Source organism: Bos taurus, chromosome 3 (assembly GCF_002263795.3).
Source record: "Bos taurus isolate L1 Dominette 01449 registration number 42190680 breed Hereford chromosome 3, ARS-UCD2.0, whole genome shotgun sequence".
Taxonomy (NCBI): Eukaryota; Metazoa; Chordata; class Mammalia; order Artiodactyla; family Bovidae; genus Bos; species Bos taurus.
Genome location: NC_037330.1, coordinates 21,283,479 through 21,308,930, shown reverse-complemented (window position 1 = coordinate 21,308,930; position 25,452 = coordinate 21,283,479). Strand labels below are relative to the sequence as shown.

Here is a 25,452-nt window from a genome sequence, read left to right as displayed (position 1 = left end):
TTCGGTATATCAACAGAGAGGAAAAAAATACATCGTAGCTCAGTTGGTAAAGAATCTGCCCGCAATGCAGGACACCCGGGTTTGATTCCTGGGTCGGGACGATCCCCTGGAGAAGGAAATGGCAACCCTCTCCAGTATTCTTGCCTGGAGAATCCCATGGACAGAGGAGCCTGGCAGGCTACAGTCCACGGGGTCACAAGAGTTGGACACGACTTAGTGACTAAACCACCACCATACTTTTATAAAATAGAGCTCTTATAGATTCTATTTTTAAGCATTCAACTTAATAGTGCATAAATTTCATGGAAGAAAAATAAAGAAAAATGAAGAAATTGTTGAACTTTCAATTAAATTGTCTACACGAGAGATGCTTTTCTGAAAGGATTCCCTAAGGCTTATAATAATAATTTAATTAAGACATTAAATTTGGGAATGAGTCTTCTCATTACTTTTAAAAATCAAACGTCTTAAGGTATAATTTGAAAATAATACAACGCATCCATTTCAAGTTTGATGACTTTTGACAAACGAACGTACCCATGGAACCACTATCCTGTTCAAGGAAAAAGAATATCTCCAGAAGTCCAGACTGTCCTCTGTGCCCCTTTGCAGTCAGTCCCCCTGCGGCTCCCTGACGCAGGTCATCAGTGATCTCGGTCCTGTCTCTGTGGATCGATTTTTCAGTTCTCGAAATTCACATAAATGGAACCACAGAGTATGTTCTTTTTCCCTCACTCAGCATGATGCGTTTGAGAGTAATCCAGACTGTTGCCATGTATCAGGTATTTGTACCACTTTAGCGAGGAGTACTATTCCTTTGAGTGAATATGTCACAATCCTATATATCTATTCACCTCATGATGGACATTTGAAATGTTTTCAATTTGGGGACTATTACGAACAAAGCTGCTACAAGCAAGTCCCTTTTGTGGGCTTATGCTTTACAAATTCCATTTACATTTTTAAAATTCTTTAATACGAATTTACTTTGAATGGATGTTACATTCACAAAGACAATTTATTGCAGAGTTACAAGTTCATCTTTGATTGTTTCCTATCAGGACATAATCCATTCAAAGTAATATAAGCCACAGGTGTATTTTTGATTATCCCATTTAATCTACACAAGAACTTTATGAAGTACTTTATGACTATTACTTTCATATGACACTTGCAAAATTGGCCTAGCAAATGGGAGTCGGCCCAAGGTCAAACCGGAAGGCCAGTGGTGGCAACATGACTGAAAAGGAGGCCCCCCACCCCGGCACCCCCCGGAAGCTGCGTTCCTAACTGCAGACCCACCCCCAATGTCTTCCTAATAACCTCGGTGTGTCTGACAGGCCTGGAAACCAATACCCAAGCCGGTCCTCCTCACGGTATTGTTTACTGATCGGCTTCTTTGGGTCAGAAACTCCTCCATCAGGGGTCCAGAGCCTAACGGCGTGCACAACCTTGAGGGTGAGGAAATCTGTTAAACACTCCTGAAACCGGTTTTCTCATCGGTTCAGTTCAGTCGCTCATTCGTGTCCGACTCTTTGCGACCCCATGAATCGCAGCCCGCCAGGCCTCCCTGTCCATCACCATCTCCCGGAGTTCACTCAAACTCACGTCCATCGAGTCGGTGATGCCATCCAGCCATCTCATCCTCTGTCGTCCCCTTCTCCTCCTGCCCCCAATCCCTCCCAGCATCAGAGTCTTTTCCAACGAGTCAACTCTTCGCATGAAGTGGCCAAAGTACTAGCGTTTCAGCTTTAGCATCATTCCTTCCAAAGAACACCCAGGGCTGATCTCCTTCAGAATGGACTGGTTGGATCTCCTTGCAGTCCAAGGGACTCTCAAGAGTCTTCTCCAACACCACAGTTCAAAAAGCATCAATTCTTCGGCGCATCAGTAAGCCACTAAAAATTAACCTTGGTCTTGGTGCAGATATTTCATATTTGAGCAAGGAAATCTCCCGCTGTTGGGGAGATAGAGTAGGATGTTCTACTTTCACTTTCAATGATCTAGATCCTCGATCTGCATCCTGTGTGCTTTTTGGTTAGTTTTCTTTGCATCACCCCACTCCCAGCACCTCCTCCGATCTCAGAGGCTTCTTGGGGCTGAGCGGATGGACGCGTGCGGTCCCCGAGGCAGCCACGAGGGGGAGGACAGCCCTTCCCGCCATGGTCCTGCCTTTTCTGTTTGGCCCAGTGGTTTCTATTTGCCAGCAGGACTTTGTGAATCAGAAGTGAGCACAACACATCCTGAGAAAGGGGTTGTCGAATAGCCCACAAAACTGCCGACAACTCGGCCTGGGGTTTTCTTCTAATCTGTAGTTCAATGTTTTCACATAGGAAGAAAAGGAAAACTACTTTTGACCGAAAGAAAAGAACAAAACAAAACAAAAACAAAAAAACGTTAGGTGCGATTTCTACTGCCATTTAAGAAGGGATGTTAAGGAGGTTTCCTAGTTTGCCGACTACTGAAGCATGTCAGGTACACAGTTGAGGCTGAAACAGAGGTACGGCTTTCTGACTGGGAAAGTAACAGGAGAAGGCCTAGAGAGAAAAGGCGGGGGGGTGAAGAGAGAACTGGATCCAGAAATGCGAAGAGGCCGCTTGGGGTGGGAAGGGGGGGGTGGGATGGTATCTAGGCACTATCTCCAGCGAAGACTATCTCCAGCGTGCAAATAAGCAAGGCAGCTGACCACGCAAGACATGAAGCCTCCGAAAACAGGACACGGGTGGGAAGACAGCTTCGAGAAGCCGGCTACGCGGCGCCTCCTGATTTCGTGGGTCTGGCCCAGGAAATGGGCCGAGTCCGGCTGTATCCTGCCCTAGGGAAGTTCCTCACTAGGTAGAAAAACGACCCTCAGCATTCTTTCTCAGACAGTCACACACAGCAACACCCCCAGGATTACGCCTCAGATCCCTATTTCTGCTTTTAGCCACAGAGAAAAACCAGGGGAAAGCGCGAACGCAGTCCCCCACTACCACAAATTATGCAGTCGAGTTTCCCACATTTGGGGAAATCGCAGGGGTCAGCACATCCGGAGTGCAATGGATAAGCCTCGCCCTGGGAAAACCACCTTCGTGATCATGGTATCTCCCCTGCCAGGTAAGTATGAGTTGCCCGCCTGCCGCCCCACCGCAACCTCAGACGCCCTGCACTGTACACACACGCTCACTTTCCTCCCCGCATCCCCGACCCTTCTTGGACCTTCCACACAGCGCACCCACGCACTTTCAAGCAGAAACTCCTCAGTTCTCTCCCACGCCACGGGAGACCGTATCGTGTTTCAGCACCAGCTGACGGCCCAGCAGCCCCTGCGCTCGGGTATCTACATACGACACGCCCCGTCCGTGACGTCACGGGAACCCGCGCTTCCCTCCAGCCCACGCCCCGCCCTAGGCCCCGCCTCCCTCCTCCCACGGCGTTCGGCCCGGCCACCGGCCGGCGGGCGCCCTCTGGGGGAAGCGACGTCCGCCTCCCGCTCCTGTTCTCCCACCCGCTACGTGTTGGGACCCGGCGCACTCGGCTGCCTGCCTAACTTTTGTCCTGCCCAGCCCCGGTCTGGCGGTCGGCTGAAGCCTGTACACCTTTTTTCAAATAACGGCGTTCAATGGGGAGAACGGAACATTTAGCAGTCCAGGGGAAACCGGTTCCTTTCAAATCCAGTTGTCTTTGTGATGTAATATTGTGTGTATGTCTAGTAAAACGCACTAAGCGTCGCGACTGGCCGTGAACTTCTATTTCTTCAGAATTCAATGTCACTGATTGAGAATTTCACTTATGTGTAGCTCAAACATTTTTTATTAGTATTCCTAAATACCTTAGTTTATTTAGTAATTGATGTCTCAGTATCTTATTTTTTTGAAACTACCTAATTAATTTACTTCCATCAGTTAAGTCTCAGCACAACTCTAGGACTTTACCAAATATCTGGAAAGATCATTTGAAGTAGACATCTCTAAAATATAATTTTTTTTAAGAGCTTACCCAAAGCTCTTATCTCATTTACATTTACTTTAAGCTTTCATCATATCAAGTTATTTTCCTCGCAAAAGATATAATAGGGTCTTACTTATTGAACCTAGGTACAATAAAGTTCAAAATTGGGAAAGGAGTATGTCAAGGCTGTAAAATATTGTCTCCCTGCTTATTTAACTTATATGCAGAGTACATCATGCAAAGTGCCAGGCTTTATGCCTCACAAGATGGAGTCAAGATTGCCCAGAGAAACATCAACAACCTCAGATATGCAGATGATACCACTCTGAAGGCAGAAAGCAAAGAGGAACTAAAGAGCCTCTTGATGAGGATGAAAGAGGATAGTGACAAAACTGGCTTAAAAACAACTTTTTTTTTTTAACATTCAAAAAACTAAGATCGTGGCATCTGGTCCCATCACTTCATGGCAAATAGATGGGGAAAAAGTGGAAACCATGGCAGATTTTATTTTCTTGTGCTCCAAAATCACTGCGGACGGTGACTGAGAGCCAGAAGAACCGGCGGTTTCGATTTGTGGGTGCTGGGTGAGACTCTTGAGAGTCCTCTGGACAGCAAGGAAATCCAACCAGTCAATCCTAAAGGAAATCAACTCTGAGATTAACAAAACTATGCAGATGACAACACCCTCATGGCAGAAAGCGACGAAGAACTGAAGAGCCGCTTGATGACAGTGAAAGAGGAGGGTGAAAAAGTTGGCTTAAAACTCAACATTCAGAAAACTAAGATCGTGGCATCTGGTCCCATCACTTCATGGCACATAGAGGGGAAACAGTGACAGACTTTATTTTGGGGGGGGGGGGGCTCCAAAACCACTGCAGATGGTGACTGCAGCCATGACATTAAAAGACGCTTGCTCCTTGGAAGAAAAGCTATGAGCAACCTAGACCGCATGTTAAAAAGCGGAGACATTACTTGCCAACAAAGGTCCGTCTAGTCAAAAGCTATGGTTTTTCCAGTAGTCGTGTATGGATGTGAGAGCTGGACCATCAGGAAAGCTGAGCGCCAAAGAAACGATGCTTTTGAACTGTGGTGTTGGAGGAGACTCTTGAGAGTCCCTTGGACTGCAAGGAGATCCAACCAGTCCATCCTAAAGGAGATCAGTCCTGGGTGTTCACTGGAAGGACTGGTGCTGAAGCTGAAGCTCCAATACTTTGGCCACCTGATGCGAAGAACTGACTCGCTGGAAAAGCCCCTGACGCTGGGAAAGATTGAAGGCAGGAGGAGAAGGGGACGGCAGAGGACAAAATGGTTGGATGGCATCACCGACTCAATGGACATGAGTTTGAGTAAACTCCCGGAGTTGGCGATGGACAGGGAGGCCTGGTGTGCTACAGTCCATGGGGCTGCAAAGAGTCGGACACGACTGAGTGACTGAACTAACAAAAATATACACACTCAAGTAGAACGAACTTTAATGCTGACATTAACAAAAATACAGGCTCAATTATAATGGCTTCTTTGCAGGGGCAACCTCCTCTCCCCTGTCAGGTCAACAGTTTAAGGAAGCCCTCCCAAAGTTAACCTGGTTCCTTCCCTATCTAGGCCCTTTAACGGCTATTGTTGTTCTCCTTTTTAGCCCTTGTTTAACACTGTTGTGGAATCCGGAGTCGCAAAACACACCTCAGGGGACACTCAAGACAGTGGAGTACAGTTTATTACGCCAGGGGGCCCAAGGGCAATCAGTTCCCAGCAAGGACCCTGATGTTTCTGAGAGGCCCAGTTTTAAACCCCCCACTGCGTGACTGGTTACATGGTAGCCACCTCTTTGTTGTGTGTGATTGAGTTTTACAACAAGTAGGTGTTAGGAGAACAAACAATTAAGGTTAAAGGGGGGGAACAATGGTTTATACCTCAAGGGGGCGGGGGGTGTCTCCATGGTTAATCTAACAGGGGCTGCCTGACCTCGACTACAATCTCTGTTTGTCATCTGTAGGGAGGGAAGTCTTCAGGAGACCTGGTTTTCACTAGCAACGGTTTCCTCACAGGCACAGTTCACATCCAGTCTTTAAGATGGATAACAGGCTTCAAGATGAAGTAAGTCTCTCCTGCTTTCCTCACACTGGTCCAAACATTCCTCCCTTTTGATGCTCATCTTATCTTTAATGAGAGGCATCAGTCATGGGTAAGTATCGCACACGGGGACTATGTAACTAACTGCGGCAGTGAAGAAGGAATTCATAGGGCCTGGACTCCATCTTAGGCCTGTTCATGCTGATCATGCTCGGCCACCTTTCCAGTGGACTCTGAACTCTGTGTTTAGTGCCTATGAACACAACAACAGAAGGATAAGACCCCCTCCAGACAGGGGCCGCCCAAGGAGGGACACGTGCTATAATTTAAATTGACTGTTGTTCCATATATCCCTGATTTATGAATATATCAGGTAATATATCAGCCATTCTAGACGACATGAAAAACTGGGTAAAAGCTATGTCTAATGATAATCCTCCTTTTTAGACGTCGGTATTTTCTTGGATCAAAGTTGATTGGTGGAGAATCTTAAAGTAATTATTTTGTTAATCACTGTATTATTAATTTGGGGGCCTTGTATTCTCCAGTGTATAACTTGATGTGTAACCTCCGGACTGACAGTCCTGCTGTTGTAGCCACGCGTTCCGGGAAACAAACTCACTCAGAAGGACAATGCAGAGAGTGGAGTGCAGTTTACTGCACCGGCGGGCCCAAGGCAGAGTCTCCTCTTAGCCAAGGACCCTGACCAGCATTTGTGAAAATCTTTTATTATACCCCATGTGTTCGTGTCTGTACCCACCACTCCAAATTCCTTGAGACTTACATAAACCAAGGAAAATACAATCCCAATAACCCCATCATTCACGTGCTATGTGCTCAAACAGTCAAACAATTAGCCAATAATCAATAAACCTGAGGTTACACTCCGATAGATACAGAAAAATTTATGGCCTGTCTGGAGGAAGGGGTGACTAGTGTATGTTTTCTCTTAGGCGATGAGTAACCTAGATACGATCTTCAAGGTTCCCCTGTCTGGAGGGGGCCTTATCCTTCTGTTGTTGTTTTCATAGGCACTAAACACAGAGTTCAGAGTCCACTGGAAAGGTGGCCGAGCATGATCAGCACGAACAGGCCTAAGATGGAGTCCAGGCCCTATGAATTCCTTCTTCACTGCCGCAGTTACATAGTCCCCGTGTGCAATATTTACCCATGACTGATGTCCTATCTCTCTCTTTTTTTGTTGTTTCTATACATCTCTCTAGATTCTCTTACTAACAAGAGGAGCAGTGGCCTCCTGACCCAACTAAGGGGAAAGACAATAGAGGGACGCGTGTGCATTACACAGAGGTGCTCTACTGCTTATGGTGGAGAGTTAGTCACTGACCACTTTTAAAGTCCTCCGGCGTAACTGTCCATTGTTTTTGTCCGGTGACCTGGTCAACCGGGTCCAGAGAAGATGGCCAGGATGGCCTCTTTCTGCCGAGCAACTTATCCAAAGAGAAGAATCTCACTGATCCCAGAGCCTTTTTCCTTCTCCCCTTTCTTCTTTTATTTACAAACTTTGGTTACACTTTTAACGTGAGGAAAGAAAATTCGGTGCCTGTCCCTCCTCCTATAAAGTGGGGTGTTACCACGGAACACCCCATTTACTTTATTCCTTGACAGTTTTTTGGTTTGGTTATTTTTTGGAAGAGTCGGACACGACCGAGCGACTGAACGGGAACTGATAAAAGTTATGGGCTAACTCACATGTCGTGAGAGCCCGCGGAATCCTGCCCCTCGCAGGCTCCTGCTTCAGGCCCGGACCCTTAGAGCCATTGGCTCCTGTTTGCGCTGTTCTTCTATTAAATCTTATGTGCAGAGACTGTGCGTTTTGACGTTTTTGTACCGTGTGGTTTGGGGGACAAATATGTTCTCTCTCTGATTTGTTCATCACTGATAAGATGGCGCTCGCTAGTGGCGAAGAACCTGCCTGCCTATTGCGGAAGATGTAAGTTACATGGTGTTCGATCCCTGGGGTCAGGAAGACCCCCTGGAAGTAGGGCACGAGGCAAACGCACTCCAGTATTCCTGCCCTGGAGAATCCCATCTGACAGAGGAGCCTGGCAGGATACCGTCCATAGGGTTGCACAGGGTCTGGACACGACTGAAGCGATTCAGCGCGCATACCCGCAATTTCTCCTATCAATGTGGGAATCTGGTCCATTTAGGAAGTGAACCTCTGGGGATAATCCACATTGAGTGGTGGTTGACAGGGGTCCGTTCCCTGTGAGGTAGAAGACAGTTACACTGGGACCATGAGGCTTTTTCATTGCTGCTTGTCTTGATGATCTGGTAATTTTCCTGGGATGTGGCACGGCCCCCAGTGAGAAGTTGTTCCACTTCTCCTCTTTCCACTGTTTTGGTCAAATCCAGGTGGGCCCAGTTCTATCCTAGTCAAGCACTGCACAAGTGTCGTAAGAGATTAACACAGGAAGGATACTGAATTTTAGCATGGAACAGACAGTTCTTTCACTGGTATATGAAAGTTTCTAAATAGCTGAAAATAGTCAAACAAGTGAGGTAAGGATTGTTGAAATCAGACTACAGAATGCAGAGGAAAAGACATATCTTTGCAAAGAAGCAATGAAGTCAGCAACGTGAACACTTCTGACAACCCTGCAAATCAAGATTGAATACTTCCAGAACCATAAGCAAGTTCAGCCCTCAAGAAAAAGGAATGACTAGCCATGACTTCAAGCACAGTTTTATACACTGGGGACTCATAAGTGTATTACAGAATTCCTATTTTCCTCAGTGAGATTCCTCCAATATCGCTTAATTGTATTTCATTTTGTTTCTCACACTGGCAAGTGTTGTTTAATAAACATCATTGACTCTGCTTCACCTTAAATAAGGCTCGCTAATTTTTAAAAAAATTTATTTATTTTTGGCTGCCCTGTATTAGTTGCTTTGTGTGGGTTCTCTCTAGTTGGCGCGTGCAGGCTTCTCGTTGCAGTGGCTTCTCCTGTTTCAGAGCACAGAGTCTAGGTGCATGGGCTTCAGTAGTGGCAGCACACAGGCTTGGTAGCGGTGGCTCGAGGGTTTTAGTTGCTCTGTGGCATGTGGAATCTCCCAGACCAGGGATCGGACCTGTTTCCCCTCCACTGGCAGGCAGATTCCTATCCACTGTACCCCCAGGGAAGTCAAGCAAGGCCCACTGCTTTGATGTATTTTTTTCCCCTGTTTAAATATATTTTCTCAGAAACAAGTCAATACACTTTCTCTCACTCTGGGGAGAACAGACAAGTTAGGCCTCTCAAAATTTAAAGATGTCACCTCTTAAGGAAAGTGATAATCAGTTCCGTAAATGTAAAATTAAAAAATGAAGACTTTCTGGAGAAAATACTCTACTGTTTATGCTTCCATGTGGTATTTATATAAGGAAAATTTGTTGCTAAATTTGTGACAAGGAAAAAAAATAGATTTAACTGTAGATTGAGTAAATGGTCTTGATTACTTGGAACAGCAACCATGAAGGAATGAAATTGATAACAGATTATTCTTAATACTTTTAAACAATTTAAATAACTTACATAATGGCCTTCAAAATGTTTACTCATGTTCGTTTTTTTTTTTTTTTTTTTTTAATGGAAGCGACTCAGAATAATTACATTGTTTTTCTCATTTTGGTCTAACACCAACTCTATATGTATTTTCAGATTATCTTATAAAGGTGTAGAAAATAATGGTGGTATAATATTTTAGTATTAAGTCTTGGGTTTATTTAGTTGAAAATCTGAATTACATTGGACTTCCTAAGTTTCCTATGCTGGTTGTACTGCTCAGATAAGCCAACATAGCCAATGAGTATTTAAACTTCTAAAAGTTTAAATTTATGTCTTGAAGTATACTGAATATACTAATATCTGTAAAGGGGAATGAATAGTTACAATTCTAGACACCAGAGGACTCAATCATTCCCCTACAATATTTGGTTTATATTTTTAGGTGTCCTGTAATTAATATATGATTCCATATATACACCAATATATGATTCCAACATTCTTGTGTTCCGACATGTGTCTGCTTAAATGACAGATTCATGATCTATAGTTTCCTTTGACTCTATTAAATTGATTTAATGAACGAATCATCTTTCGTTGCCTGCAAGTTTGTTCTCTCTTTGTCCTTTCCATTTGTCCTAATTTCCTGGTAGATTGGCTGACAGCAGAAATACCGCTTTAGTTGGGGAATGCTGTTGTTGTTTACAAATATTTCTATATCTTGTTCGTATATGGCTGATGCCGGGCATATTACTACGTGTTCCCTTGACGAAAGTTCGGTGCAGTGGTTTGTTGTTTTTAGTGCTCTGACATTTCAGAATCATAACCTTAATGTTGTGCGCTGCACAGCTTCTCAAACTTTTTTGAAGCGTCACCTTATTTCTTATTAGGCATCCATTTTTTCGCATGGCACTTGCTTTCTATCATAGCAACTACCAAAATCCAGCTTTGCAGAGATATGATACCATAGTAAAGAGTGTAAAATAGTCTAATGTTGGCAGATTTTACTATGTAGATTACACCTCAATAAACTCAAGAAAGAAAAGTAAAAAGGCAAACAATACCAAAATTTCACAGGATGGAGAGCACTGTAAATTCTTTTTCATTTCTAAAAGGAGTGTTAGTAAGGTCAACAAAGTTGGAGAGGAATTTGGCAGCATCAGCTAAGGGTCGTACATACACTATCACGTGCTGTGGCCCAGAAATCGTACTTTTATCTCTGCTATATATGTGACCTCTGCTGTCCAATGAGACAGGTACAAGTCACGGGTAACTACCGAACACTTGTAGTGTTTCTAGTGTCACACGTGGTAATGATGAGTGTTTGTTTGTTTGTTGTTTTTTTTTTAACGCAGTAAATCTCACAAACTTTTAAAATAGGTTGTAATTGAAAACTTTAAATTCCAGGTGACTGGTGTAATGCTCGGAGAAGGCAATGGCACCCCACTCCAGTACTCTTGCCTAGAAAATCCCATGGACGGAGGAGCCTGGCAGGCTGCCAGTCCAAGGGGTCGCTGAGAGTCGGACACGACCAAGTGACTTCCTACTTTCACTTTCCACTTTCCTGCATTGGAGAAGGAAGTGGCAACCCACTCCAGTGATCTTGCCTGGAGAATCCAGGGACGGGGAAACCTGGTAGGCTGCCGTCTATGGGGTCGCACAGAGTCGGACACGACTGCAGCGACTTAGCAGCAGCAGCAGCAGCAGGTGTGATGCTAATAAAGGGAAACCTCACTAAAATTGAGTCAGGAGACCAGAAGGGGGAGCTCTCAATGGATTACCACTCAAGTTCAAATTACAGGAAGACTTGTCAATCATAGACCTAAACAGAAGAATCATCAATAGGAAAGAACAAATCAGTTGTAGGCCCGGACAGAAAAAGATGTACCTTGTATCTCCTGCAATATATCAGCAACTCGGCCAATGAGAAACTGTCACCACCCTGATCTTTCACTTTTCCCCCAGTGTCCTTTGGTTCAAACAAGTCCTCTCAGCTTCTTTCTCTTTCTCTCTCAAAGAACGTTCCTTCTTCTCCTTTGTGTGCAATTTGCCTATGCTTTTTGCCATAGTTTGCTTGTCCTGCTTTGTGATTCCCCTGCTATTTCTGAATCAACCCACTTTGTTGGGGAGAAAAAACCTAAAATTTTTATTCTAAAGGTCAACCCTGGCATTATTTTATTGGAATGGGCTGCCCTAGAGAAATGTGTATGTCCTTGAAAAGTCATAAGAGAATGTTCGTATCGTACCATTTCAGAATATCCTCAACTGGATAAGTATACTGAGATATATTCTTCCAAGGAACACACACAGAGACAAAGAACTACCTGAAAACTATGGTTAAATCTCATAGACGTTACGCTGAGTGAAAGAAGTCAGGCCCATACCCCTCCTTCCCAAACAAACAAACCCAGTTCTTCGGAGGGGTGTGTGTGTATGTGATTACTCTGAGCTCTTTCATGGACGTCATGAGGAAGCCTTTTGTGGTCTGGTGATTTATCATACCTTAGATCCTTTGGTAATGCTTCACTAGTTATTCAGGTTGGTGTGCAACCGGTAATCGTTTTGGAAGCGTATACGCTTTGAACTTTACACATGTTATTCCTCATTTTGTCAAACATCTAAAACCACTTTGGTTATGGCTAATGTGATGTTGATACTTATTCTTTTCTTTTGGCCTGGGCTGGGAGGCAAAGTAAACTCGAAATACTTATTGGGCTATTTTGGCTGTCCTCAGACTTTTGGCTTTCCTTCACTATCAGATAGCTGATTACTTATTTATATGTTGCTCACAATCATTATCTTAAGTTGACCTTCAACTGTTAATACTGTGTCAAAGAGAAAATGTGGTGTTATTTTAAAGAATAATTAATTCAATAATTATATTATAGAATCTGCCGACCGATGCAGGGACACAGGTTTCCATCTCTTGTGAGGGAATGTTCCATGTGTTTGTGTGCCACACCTACGGAGCCCGCTGGCCTAGAGCCTGTGCCCGGTAGCAAGAGACGTTACCGGCAAAGAGAAGCCCCTGATTGCCACAACTAGAGAGAATGCCTATGCGCAGCAGCGAGACCCAGCAGTCAAAACTAAAATAAATAAATAATTATGGAAGAAAAAATACTTATAAGCCAAGGAAAAGGGTGGTATGTGAAGTTGAGAAATCCTGATGAGGAAAGTAGTTCCACTAGGCTTAGCTATCTCAGACGTGTCCAAAGGGAGGACTCTGGCAGGTATGACACACGGAAATTTGCCACAGTCATTTCACTACTAAACATTCAAGAAGTTTTGGAGCATCCACACGTAGCCAAGAATATTTACCTGATTAGTCATCTTCACCAGATCAACCAGTCCAGACTAGCTGTTTGATGGCTTTCAGCTTATCTATTTATCAAGGGTTCTTAGGAGACCCGGGTTCGATTCCTGGGTGGGGAAGATCCCCTGGAGAAGGAAATGGCAACCCTCTCCAGTATTCTTGCCTGGAGAATCCCATGGACAGAGGAGCCTGGCAGGCTACAGTCCATGGGGCCACAAGAGTCAGACACGACTTAGTGACTAAACCACCCCCTTAGCCTTCCTTAATCGATAGAAATTGATAAGAGGACAGACTAGAAACTCAGGTAAGGCTTTATTGGGATCCCTGCTGCAGCAAAACAAGTAACAGGTTCCCTTGTTTGCCCTGGGTGGGGGGCAGGGGGAGGGATGGTGTGCTGGTTCCTTCCACGGGGTGGGTGGAGGGGTCAGGCTACAGGACTGGCTCAGGGGGTTTGCCTGTGTGTTTCCTGGTGTCGTGTGCAGGGGGAATGTGCAGTACCCTGCTTTTGCTCCGGGCACCCTGTTTTTGGCACCAGTTCTTCGGAGATGACAGTTGGGATTTTGGTCTTTTTGTATCTTGTTGTCCACAATTTCCACCAAAGGCATACATGCAGTTATTTTTTGTCCCCTATTGTTTCTTTGTATTTTGTTGCTGGGGAAGACATTTGGATCTCAAGGACACAGCAGTGAGTGGTGGCCTGAAGCAAGATCTTTGTTGCCTGTCCAAGAATTGGACCAGGGTAGCCTGTGTGAAAACCAGGAATCCTAGCCACCAGTCCATCAAGAGCTAGGGCTAGAAGCAAAGTTGGCCTGACTAGCGCCTTCATTGAAAACTGAATTTCTTTAAAGCGACAAAAGCTGAAAAGACAGGTACAAAGTGCATTATTAGAGCCACAGCACAAGTTGGAGGGCACACGGATACACAATTTATTTAAGACAGAAGCAAGGCAGAGAGACACACTCAGAGAGAAAGGGTGTGTGTGTCCTCCTTAACGAGAAGGAGTGTATCAGAGAGGTGATTCAGATCACTTATATAGGACATTTCTTCCGGGCGCAGAGGCCTAGGGCGAGGTTAACACCACCTATTAAGGGGTGGCTCCGTCTACCTCCTTTTTGACCCAGGAAAAAGCTTTGTAGGCATGGATAGTCTGCAAAGATCTCCTTGACCTCAAAAATACGAAATACGTGGTCTCTTTATTTCTATCCAAGCGGGACTCAGCTCTTCCTTGCTCCTCCTGATATCCTTATCTTAAAGAAGCTTTAGAGGTACATGGGATATTTAGTTGCAGCATGAAAACTCTTAGTTGTCCCAGGTGGGATCTAGTTCCTTGACCAGGGATCCAGCTCCGGCCCCAGGCACTGGGAAGTGTGGAATCTTAGCCAGTGGACCACTAGGGAAGCCCCTGTCCTTAGTCTGGAGTATCTGTCCACAGGAGACAGATTCCAGCTGCTCAGCGTGGGGCGCATGGAATTTCTGCCTCAGTTTGTCCAGGTGCAAACATTGCAGCAAAGGGTCCCAGGTCCCAGCCTGTCTCAGTAAGACAGAGGATACAGACAGGTGTTAAAATCTGTTCAGAGTCAAAACCACACCTGAAGCTGGAAATAAAATGAATGAAATTTCTGGTGAATGACCCAATTTTCACGAATGGAACTGAGTTCACGGCCAGTCGTGACGCCTAATGCGTTTTACTAGACATACACACAATACTACATCACAAAGACAACTGGATTTGAAAGGAACCGGTTTCCCCTGGACTGCTAAATGTTCTGTTCTCCCCGCTGAACGCCGTTATTTGAAAAAAGGTGTACAGGTTTTCAGCCGACCGCCAGACCGGGGCTGGGCAGGACAAAAGTTAAGGCAGGCAGCCGAGCGCGCCGGGTCCCAAACACGTAGCGGGTGGGAGAACAGGAGCGGGAGGCGGACGTCGCTTCCCCCAGAGGGCGCCCGCCGGCCGGTTGGCCGGGCCGGACGGCGTGGGAGGAGGGAGGCGGGGCCTAGGGCGGGGCGTGGGCGGGAGGGCTTCCCGTGACGTCACGGACGGGGCGTGTCGTATGTAGATACCCGAGCGCAGGGGCTGCTGGGCCGTCAGCTGGTGCTGAAACACGATACGGTCTCCCGTGGCGTGGGAGAGAACTGAGGAGTTTCTGCTTGAAAGTGCGTGGGTGCGCTGTGTGGAAGGTCCAAGAAGGGTCGGGGATGCGGGGAGGAAAGTGAGCGTGTGTGTACAGTGCAGGGCGTCTGAGGTTGCGGTGGGGCGGCAGGCGGGCAACTCATACTTACCTGGCAGGGGAGATACCATGATCACGAAGGTGGTTTTCCCAGGGCGAGGCTTATCCATTGCACTCCGGATGTGCTGACCCCTGCGATTTCCCCAAATGTGGGAAACTCGACTGCATAATTTGTGGTAGTGGGGGACTGCGTTCGCGCTTTCCCCTGGCTATTCTCTGTGCAAGAGTAGGCTCGAGAAGCGCCTCTGATCACCCGGCGACGTTCCTCTGTGTGTGGGTTGGGTCGTTTTGTGAAGTCTGCGTGTGATAGAGGAAACCAGAAGCATATAAGAGCGCTTTAAAGGCATAGTCGGTTTTCGAGCTCGAGTCGCGCTACGACCCGCGCGTTTGCGGCTGGAGGGACTGGTTCAGGAACAGGCATTTGTTTTTCGGTTTTGGGGGCATTGGAAACCTGCCTAGGACTACGCGTGGAGGCGGATTTCGTGGCAGGTTCGGCCGTTGAACGCTCTTTTCGGCCTCTTCTTGAAAAGTTTGTGCGTGAGGGAGGGCTTCTTCTGGGCGCAGGATCCAAGCAGTAGAAGCCCTTACCTGAGCCCAACACACGGAGTCGGTTGAGGTATCAGGAGGCGCCCCGTGACGAACTTCTCGTCGGCCTGTCTTGTGCGAGTCTGCCACTAGCCATTTTCCCAGCAGTGTCCTGCTTTCAGAGGCTTCATTTCTTGCGTGGTCAGCTGCCTTGCTTATTTATACATGCCTCAGTCATTGCTGGAGATACTGCTTAGATACTCTCCCACCCACCCCTTCTCACCCCAAGGGGTCTCTTCCCATTTCTGGATCCAGTTCTCTCATCACCCCCGCCTTTTCTCTCTAGGCCTTCTCCTGTTAAAAGCCGTACCTCTGTTTCATCCTCGAGTGTGCACCTGACATGCTTCAGTAGTCTGGCAAACTAGGAAACCTCCTTAACATCCCTTCTTGAATGGCAGTAGAATTCGTACTTTTTTTTTTTTTTTTCCTTTTGGTCAAAAGTAGTTTTCCTTTTCTTTCTATCTGAAAACATTGAACTACAATTTAGAAGAAAACCCCACGCCGAGTTGTCGGCAGTTTGCTGGGCTATTTGCCAGCCCCTTTCTCAGGATGTGTTGTTCCCACTTCTGATTCACAAAGTCCTGCTGGCAAATAGAAACCACTGGGCCAAACAGAAAAGGCAGGACCATGGCGGGAAGGACTGTCCTCCCCCTCGTGGCTGCCTCGGGGACGGCACTCGTAGATCCGCTCAGCCCCCAAAAGCCTCTGAGATCGGAGGAGGTGCTGGGAGTGGGGTGATGCTTAAGGGTAGGTCCAAAGAAAACTAACCAAAAAGCACACAGGATGCAGATCGAGGATGAGATTTCCTTGCTCACATATGAGCCATCTTCAGCATTACTGACTGGGGCATAGACATGGATTACTGTGATACTGAATGGTTTGCCTTGGAAACGAACAGAGATCATTCTGTTGTTTTTGAGATTGCATCCAAGTGCTGCATTTTGGACTCTTTTATTGACTATGATGGCTACTCCATTTCTTCTAAGGGATTCTTGCCCACAGTAGTAAGATATAATGCTCATCCGAGTTAAATTCACCCACTCCAGTCCATTTTAGTTTGCTGATTCCTAAAATGTTGATGTTCACTCTTGCCATCTCCTGTTTGACCGCTTCCAATTTGCCTTGATTCATGGACCTAACGTTCCAGGTTCCTATGCAGTATTGCTCTTCACAGCATTGGACTTTACTTCCAACAGTAGTGACATCCACAACTGGGTGGTGTTTTTGCTTTGGGACTCAACCCCAGCCAAAACCCACGGTACCTGGTCAGGTTCTTGATGTCTCCACAGAAAGAACTGAGTGAGAGACGAAGTGATAGGTAAGAAGTAGATTTATTCAGATTCAAGAGAAGCAAGCACACTCCACAGACAGAGTGTGGGCCATTGCAGAGGAAGAGTGCGGTCGCCAAGTGTGGCATGGTTAGTTTTCATAAGCTGGGTAGTTTTGTATGTGAATGAGTGGGAGGATTATCCCAACTGTTTTTGGGAAGGGGTGGGGATTTCCAGGATTTGGGCCACCGCCCACTCCTTGGTCTTTTAACATTGCCTTGGAACTGTCACGGCACCTCTGGGTGTGTCATTTCACTTGCCGATTGAGGACCAAGGTCTAGTCTTGTCTGCCATCTTGGTCCCATTTGATTCTAAAACCGGTTTATGTTGTGTCCTTGGGCTATGTCATTATTTCGAAAGTTGTGCCCTGCCCCTTTCCCTCCTGTTACAGAGGGGTCAGGCTTTCAAGGTGACTTAGGTGGTTTGCCTATGAGTTTGATGGTGGTGTGTGCAGGGGGAATGTGCAGTATTCTGCTTTTGCTCTCAGCTTTTGAACTGTGGTGTTGGAGATGACTCTTTAGAGTCCCTTGGACAGCAAGGAGATCCAACCAGTCTACCCTAAACAAAATCAGTCCTGAATATTCTTTGGAAGGACTGATGCTGAAGCGGAAGCTCCAATACTTTGGCCACCTGATGCGAAGAACTGACTCATTTGAAAAGCCCCGGATGCTGGGAATGGTTGAAGGCGGGTGGAGAAGGGGGCGACAGAGGATGATATGGTTGGATGGCATCACGGACTCAATGGACATGAGTCTGAGTAAGCTCCGGGAGTTGGTGATGGACAGGGAAGCCTGGCGTGCTGCAGTCCATGGGGTCGCAAAGAGTTGGACACGACTGAGCGACTGAACTGAACGGAACTGATCCTCTTTTTGCCACCAGCTCTTCATAGATGACACTTGAATCTTCGGTCTTTTTGTCTCTTGTCCATAATTTTCTCCAACTGCATACATGCAGTTGTTTTTAGTCCCTATTGTTTCTTTCTATTTTGTTGCTGGAGGAGACATTTTGATCTCGAGGACACAAGCAGTGAGTGGTGGCTTGAAGCAGTGAGTGGTCGCTTGAAGCAAGATCTTTGTTCCCTGACCAGGAATTGAACCAGGGTAGCCTGAGTGACTTCACTTTCACTTTTCACTTTCATGCATTGGAGAAGGAAATGGCAACCCACTCCAGTGTTCTTGCCTGGAGAATCCCGGGGACGGGGGAGCCTGGTGGGCTGCCGTCTATGGGGTCGCACAGGGTCCGACACGACTGAAGCGACTTAGCAGCAGCAGCAGCAGCAGCAGCCTGTGTGAAAACCAGGAATCCTAGCCACCCTTCCATCAGGAGCTAGGGCTAGAAGCACGGTTGGCCTGGCTCTTGCCTCTACTGAAAAATGAATTTCTCAAAGAGGCAAAAGCTGTAAAAGTAGGTACAAAGTTTATTATTAGAGCCACAACACAAGTCAGGGAGCACATAGATACACAGCTTATTTAAGACAGAAGTAAGGCAGAGATGCACACTTGGAAAGGGTGTGGGTGTCCTCCTTAACGAGGAGCAGTGCATCAGAGAGGTAATTCAAATCACTTATATAGAGCATTTCTTCCATTTTGGCCAATTATCTCATCTTTTTTTCCCCACACCTGACCTCTCCTGGGGCCCTTCCTGACATGCATGTGAAATTTTTTGCTAAGAAGGACTGTAGCACAGAGGGCTCCTGGGAGGTTGACACCAACAATCACCGGGTGGCTCCTCCCCTCCTTTTTAACCTGGGAGGAATTTTTCTGAGCATGTGTAGTCTGTGAAGGTCTCCTGGACCTCAAGAATGCAAAATAGGTGGCCTCTATCTTCTATCCAATAAGGACTCAGCTCCTCCTTACTCCTCCTAATATCCTTATCTTGGAGCATCTTATCTTTATACAAAATATTTATTTATTAGGCATGAAGGATCTTTAGTTGCAGCACGTAAACTGTTAGTTGTCCCATGTGGGATCTAGTTCCTTGACCAGAGATTGAACCGGAGTACGGAGTTCATCACTGGATCACTAGGGAAGTCCCTGCTCTTAGCCCGGAGTTAACCGTCTGCAGGGGATAGATTGCAGCTGCTCACCCTGGGACCCATCAAATTCCTGCCTCGGTCTGTCCAGGTGCAAACACTGCAGCAAAGGGTCCCAGGTCCCAGCCTGTCTCAGTAAGACAGAGGATACAGACAGGTGTTAAAATCTGTTCAGAGTCAAAACCACCCCTGAAACTGGAAATAAAATGAATGAAATTTCTGATGAATGACCCAATTTTCACGAATGGAACTGAGTTCACGGCCAGTCGTGACGCCTAATGCGTTTTACTAGACATACACACAATACTACATCACAAAGACAACTGGATTTGAAAGGAACCGGTTTCCCCTGGACTGCTAAATGTTCTGTTCTCCCCGCTGAACGCCATTATTTGAAAAAAAGATGCACAGGTTTCAGCCGACCGCCAGACCGGGGCTGGGCAGGACAAAAGTTAAGGCAGGCAGCCGAGCGCGCCGGGTCCCAAACACGTAGCGGGTGGGAGAACAGGAGCGGGAGGCGGACGTCGCTTCCCTCAGAGGGCGCCCGCCGGCCGGTTGGCCGGGCCGGACGGCGTGGGAGGAGGGAGGCGGGGCCTAGGGCGGGGCGTGGGCTGGAGGGCTTCCCGTGACGTCACGGACGAGGCGTGTCGTATGTAGATACCCGAGCGCAGGGGCTGCTGGGCCGTCAGCTGGTGCTGAAACACGATACGGTCTCCCGTGGCGTGGGAGAGAACTGAGGAGTTTCTGCTTGAAAGTGCGTGGGTGCGCTGTGTGGAAGGTCCAAGAAGGGTCGGGGATGCGGGGAGGAAAGTGAGCGTGTGTGTACAGTGCAGGGCGTCTGAGGTTGCGGTGGGGCGGCAGGCGGGCAACTCATACTTACCTGGCAGGGGAGATACCATGATCACGAAGGTGGTTTTCCCAGGGCGAGGCTTATCCATTGCACTCCGGATGTGCTGACCCCTGCGATTTCCCCAAATGTGGGAAACTCGACTGCATAATTTGTGGTAGTGGGGGACTGCGTTCGCGCTTTCCCCTGTGCTCGTTGGTTGTTGAAAGTCAGACTATGGCTTTTTAAGTGTTAATAAGTGATCTTTAGCCCTTCTTATGGTGCTGTACGCTAATAACCCCATTGGTGTGACTTAGCTGTTATTTACGTTTATGAGGTTAAGTAGGGTTCATATGTTATTCTTTTTCGGTGAGTGTTCCAAAGGACTGTTTTTTTTTTGCAGGGCTAGTTGGTTAGAGTGGTTTTTTTTTTTTTCCGTTGTGGGCTATCGGACAGTCCTCTGAAGTGCCCCACTGCAATGACCTGGCCCCTTCGACATTCAGCTTCGTTTTTCACGTAATTCCTTCAGGATTCCTGAAAAACCGCAGCTCTATCTCGCCGGACTATAGATTAAATCTTACGGAGTTGTCTGATCTCCCCCAGATTGGAACTGGAAGGACGCTAGGTTCTAAGTAGTCCTCCGTCACCCTAACGTTACTGAAATTCACGGCTTTGAATCGGTGATGGTATATGAAACTGTATAATTTCCTGTTCTCACATTTTCTTATGCTTTCAAATGTCACCCTGCTTATTTAACTTATACGCAGAATACATCATGGGAAACGCTGGGCTGGAAGAAGCACAAGCTGGAATCAAGATTGCCGGGAGAAATATCAATAACCTCCGATATGCCGATGACACCACCCTTGTGGCAGAAAGTGAGGAGGAACTAAAGAGCCTCTTGATGAAAGTGAAAGAGCAGAGTGAACAAGTTGGTTTAACGCTCAACATTCAAAAAACGAAGACCATGGGCAACTGGTCCCATCACTTCATGGGAAATAGGTGGGGAAACAGTGGAAACAATGTCAGACTTTATTTTGGGGGGCTCCAAAATCACTGCAGATGGTGATTGCAGCCATGAAATTAAAAGACGCTTACTCCTTTTAGGAAAGTTATGACCAACCTAGATAGCATATTCAAAAGCAGACACATTACTTTGCCAACAAAGGTCCGTCTGACAGTCAAGGCTATGGTTTTTCCAGTGGTCATGTATGGGTGTGAGGGTTGGACTGTGAAGAAAGCTGAGCGCCGAAGAATGGATGCTTTTGAACTGTGATGTTGGAGAAGACTCTGGCGAGTCCCTTGGACTGCAAGGAGATCCTACCACTCCATCCTAAAGGAGATCGGTCCTGGGTGTTCATTGGAAGGACTGATGCTAAAGCTGAAACTCCAATACTTTGGCCACCTCATGCGAAGAGTCGACTCATTGGAAAAGACCCTGATGCTGGGAGGGATTGGGGGCAGGAGGAGAAGGGGACGACAGAGGATGAGATGGCTGGATGGCATCACCGACTCGATGGACATGAGTTTGAGTGAACTCCGGGAGTTGGTGATGGACAGGGAGGCCTGGCGTGCTGCGATTCATGGGGTCGCAAAGAGTCGGACACGACTGAGCGACTGAACTGAGCTGAGCATTAGGGTTTTTCCCCCAATAAACCAGTTCTACGCATCAGGTGGCCAAACTATTGAAGCTTCAGCATCAGTTCTTGCAACAAATGTTCAGGACTGATTTCCTTTAGGATTGATTGGTTTGATCTCTTGTAATCGGGACAGTGGTGATTTTTTTTTTTTTTTTTTTTTAGTGCAGTTTCTTTTTTTTTTTTGGCTACGGGTGTTACTGATGATTGTCGTGCCTAAGGCTGCGAGCGACTTTGCGCACGTACTCACTTGGTAATATGATGTTGCTGTGGTTTAGTCGCTAAGTCATTCCCGACTCTACGTTATTGCCAGGAGATAAGTACTTCTTCATACACATCCTCTGAACTTTAGCACCATTCTTGCTTGCATTTTGACTGCACTTTCCGTGTCACCTTAGAGTTTACACAGTTTGAGTTTTTAAAACGTGTATCCTAGAGGCACCCTGGTATATTCTTAATAACAGAGACTTGGAATAGATTAGATTCAACAGTTTTTGCTGGGTACCTGAGCCCACGCTTGCGAGGTCCTAATGGAGAACTGAAGCCCACAAAAAAGAGCTAGATAGAAACTGCCTCAGTCTCTTGTTGCTTTTAAACTCCCAACCCTAAAAATAGAAGTGTCCTTCTATAGCTATTTGTCAAAGAACAAAACAGTTACCTGGCCCAAGAGCTGTGAAACAGTAAGAGGACATCTGATAGGAAGTATACATTGCTGCGAGTCTGTTTGTATCAGCAGATAAAGTACCTTTGTGAGGGGTAACAGTGCTGGTGACCTCCGGAGCTCTTCCCAGGGTCCAAACGAATATGACAACCACTTCTATTTCTCCTTTCCAAATCTCAGCTAGTATCTACAACTCTGCTTTAAAGTCTGCTAAATCCAACATCTGAGACATCTTGGGGTTGTCTTTTTTTTTTTTTTTTTCTTTTTAAAACTATGTGTTGAATAAGTAGCATTTTTCTGTTTCTTGGCATGTTTCACTTTTGTTCACAGGACTCTTTGAATGATACATTATAGACATTCTGGATTCTGGTATCTTCTCCAAAATGTATCAACTTTTGTTCTACTAAGCAATTTGATTACTGGCCAACCACTTTGAACTTGTGTAGGGCTGGATTTACGGATTGTGTTGGTAGATCTGTGGAACGTCCCAAGCCCTCCTTGGTGTGGCTCAACCTCCAAACCCTGCTAACCTTGTCAGGTCTTAGTTTTACACTTTTGGAGGGAGGATCAAGAGTAGGCCTTACACTAGGGTATGGTCTTTCTTCCTAAAACAGTCTTTCTGGAGTATCAACTGAATGCTCAGGGTGATACAGAGTTAACAGGGCCTGAATTCCAGTGTTGCCAGCAGAGACTTCTAAAATCTCTGTTCTGGTTTTCATCCCAATAGCACCTGTTGTCCCATAAGCCTTGCATAAGCACTCCACCCATGAGCAGCCAGCCTAGCACTCAGCAAATGACTGGCAGGAGACCCAATGTAGACTTTTGAAAACTAGCCTGTAAACTGTTCTCTCCTCTCTCCTTCTCTACAGATTCTAGTTGTTTCAGTTGCCCTCTGATCTCTGCCTTAGCTTTGTGTGAGCACCATGCTCTGCTTGCTGTACCACCATCAGGTCATTCCCACAACTCTCTCTCAGGCACTCACAGTCTTGCACTGTCTCTGTCCAGTGTGTATAACCAGGTGCTTCACACATTTTGCCCATTTTTATGGTTGTTTAAGGCAAGGAGCACAAGCTGGAATCAAGATTGCCGGGAGAAATATCAATAACCTCCGATATGCCGATGACACCACCCTTATGGCAGAAAGTGAAGACTACGGAGCCTCTTGATGAAAGTGAAAGAGCAGAGTGAACAAGTTGGCTTGAAGCTCAACATTCAGAAAACGAAGACCATGGGCATCTGGTCCCATCACTTCATGGGAAATAGGTGGGGAAACAGTGGAAACAATGTCAGACTTTATTTTGGGGGGCTCCAAAATCACTGCAGATGGTGATTGCAGCCATGAAATTAAAAGACGCTTACTCCTTTAGGAAAGTTATGACCAACCTAGATAGCGTATTCAAAAGCAGACACGTTACTTTGCCAACAAAGGTCCGTCTGACAGTCAAGGCTATGGTTTTTCCAGTGGTCATGTATGGGTGTGAGGGTTGGACTGTGAAGAAAGCTGAGCGCCGAAGATTTGATGCTTTTGAACTGTGGTGTTGGAAAAGACTCAGGCGAGTCCCTTGGACTGCAAGGAGATCCTACCACTCCATCCTGAAGATCCTAAAGAAGATCAGTCCTGGGTGTTCATTGGAAGGACTGATACTAAAGCTGAAACTCCAATACTTTGGACACCTGGCATGCTGCAGTCCATGGTGTCGCAAAGAGTTGGACCATGGACTGCAGCATGCCAGGGTTCCCTGTCCTTCACCAATTCCCGGAGCTTGCTCTAACTCATGTCCATCAAGTCCGTGATGCCATCCAACCATCCCATCCTCTGTCGTCCCCTTCTCCTGCCTTCAATCTTTCCCAGCATCAAGGTCTTTTCCAAGGAGTCAGTTCTTCGCATCAAGTGGCCAAAGCATTGGAGCCTCAGCTTCAGCATCAGTCCTTCTGATTGGCAGCTGAGTTCTTTACCACTTCCTTATTACAATTCTAATAGTTTTATATGTATCAAAAAATATTTTCCTCTTCTTTTTCATCCCAGCACAGGCTAATATAAAATCTGTTGATAGGAGTTAACTTTTTTTTTTTTGACTTAACTTTTAATCTCAGTATTTTAAGTTAGCTGCTGCTGCTGCTGCTGCTAAGTCCCTTCAGTTGTGTCCGACTCTGTGCGACCCCATAGACGGCAGCCCATCAGGCTCCACTGTCCCTGGGATTCTCTAGACAAGAACACTGGAGCAGGTTGCCATTTCCTTCTCCAATGCATGAAAGTGAAAAGTGAAATCGAAGTCTCTCAGCCATGTCTGACTCCCAGCGACCCCATGGACTGCAGCCCACCAGTCTCCTCCATCCATGGGATTTTCCAGGCAAGAGTACTGGAGTCGGGTGCCATTGCCTTCTCCGATTTGAAGTTAGAGGATATCTATAAATTAGAATGAATGTGGCTCAGAAGAAGAATTAAAATCATTCAAAGACAAAGAGACTTTATCCTCTTTTGTGGAAGGGTTAGCATGTTTTCGTTGTTTGGGGTAAGCATGCTTTTGCTTTTGTGTTTATTTGGAAGTTAAGAATGGTTTCAAAAGAAGGAGGGGTAGAGGGAGGAAAGGATGTATGTATACACACACACATGCCAAACCCATAAGAAGCTGATCCTGGTAGATCTGTGCCAAGGTTGCTAAACTGGAAGCAAATTTCCCAAAGTTTCCATCCCTGCATGTTCTGGGTTAACTTGGGCCATAGGAAGATACTGAGATATGGAAATCAGAAATGGAAGTGGCTGTCATATTCGTTTGGACCCTGGGCAGGCAATGGGAGGTCACCATCGTTGTTACTGCTCACACATATAATTTATCTGCTGGTACAAACAGGCCCACAGCAATTTATAGCTTGTGTGTGTGTGTGTTTGTGTGTGTGTGTGCACACTGGATTCTCTCCCACTCCACGGGAGACCATATCGTGTTTAAGCACCAGATTACGGACCAGCAGCCACTGCGCTCAGATATCTACATATGACACAACCAATCTGTGACGTGAACAGGAATCCACACTTCCCTCCAGCCCACCCTAGTCCCATCCCCCTCCTCCCACGCACTGAAAATAATCCAGGACTTCCACCTACAGCCATAGTATAATAATATAACTCGATTAGACTTCTTGCCTGCAGTTCAGTTCAATTCTCTGGCTTGGAGAATTTTGAGCATTACTTTGCTAGTGTGAGATGAGTGCAATTGTCCAGTAGTTTGAACATTCTTTGGCATTGCCTTTCTTTCGTACTGGAATGAAAACAGAGCTTTTCCAGTCCTGTGGCCACTGCTGAGTTTTCCAAATTTGCTGGCATATTGAGTGCAGCAC

At 46.3% G+C, this 25,452-nt stretch overlaps 3 non-coding genes across 3 annotated transcripts; 2 read left to right on the top strand and 1 right to left on the bottom strand.

Annotated features, from left to right (window-relative positions):
* Nucleotides 1-2,940: 2,940 nt before the first annotated feature.
* LOC107132278 (U1 spliceosomal RNA) lies at nucleotides 2,941-3,104 on the bottom strand. Its single transcript, XR_003034199.1, has one exon. It is a non-coding gene; the product is annotated as a U1 spliceosomal RNA (small nuclear RNA).
* Nucleotides 3,105-15,091: 11,987 nt separating this feature from the next.
* LOC112446128 (U1 spliceosomal RNA) lies at nucleotides 15,092-15,255 on the top strand. Its single transcript, XR_003034198.1, has one exon. It is a non-coding gene; the product is annotated as a U1 spliceosomal RNA (small nuclear RNA).
* Nucleotides 15,256-19,864: 4,609 nt separating this feature from the next.
* Nucleotides 19,865-20,028, top strand: LOC112446125 (U1 spliceosomal RNA). The gene has a single exon (XR_003034196.1). It is a non-coding gene; the product is annotated as a U1 spliceosomal RNA (small nuclear RNA).
* The last annotated feature ends 5,424 nt before the right edge of the window (nucleotides 20,029-25,452 follow it).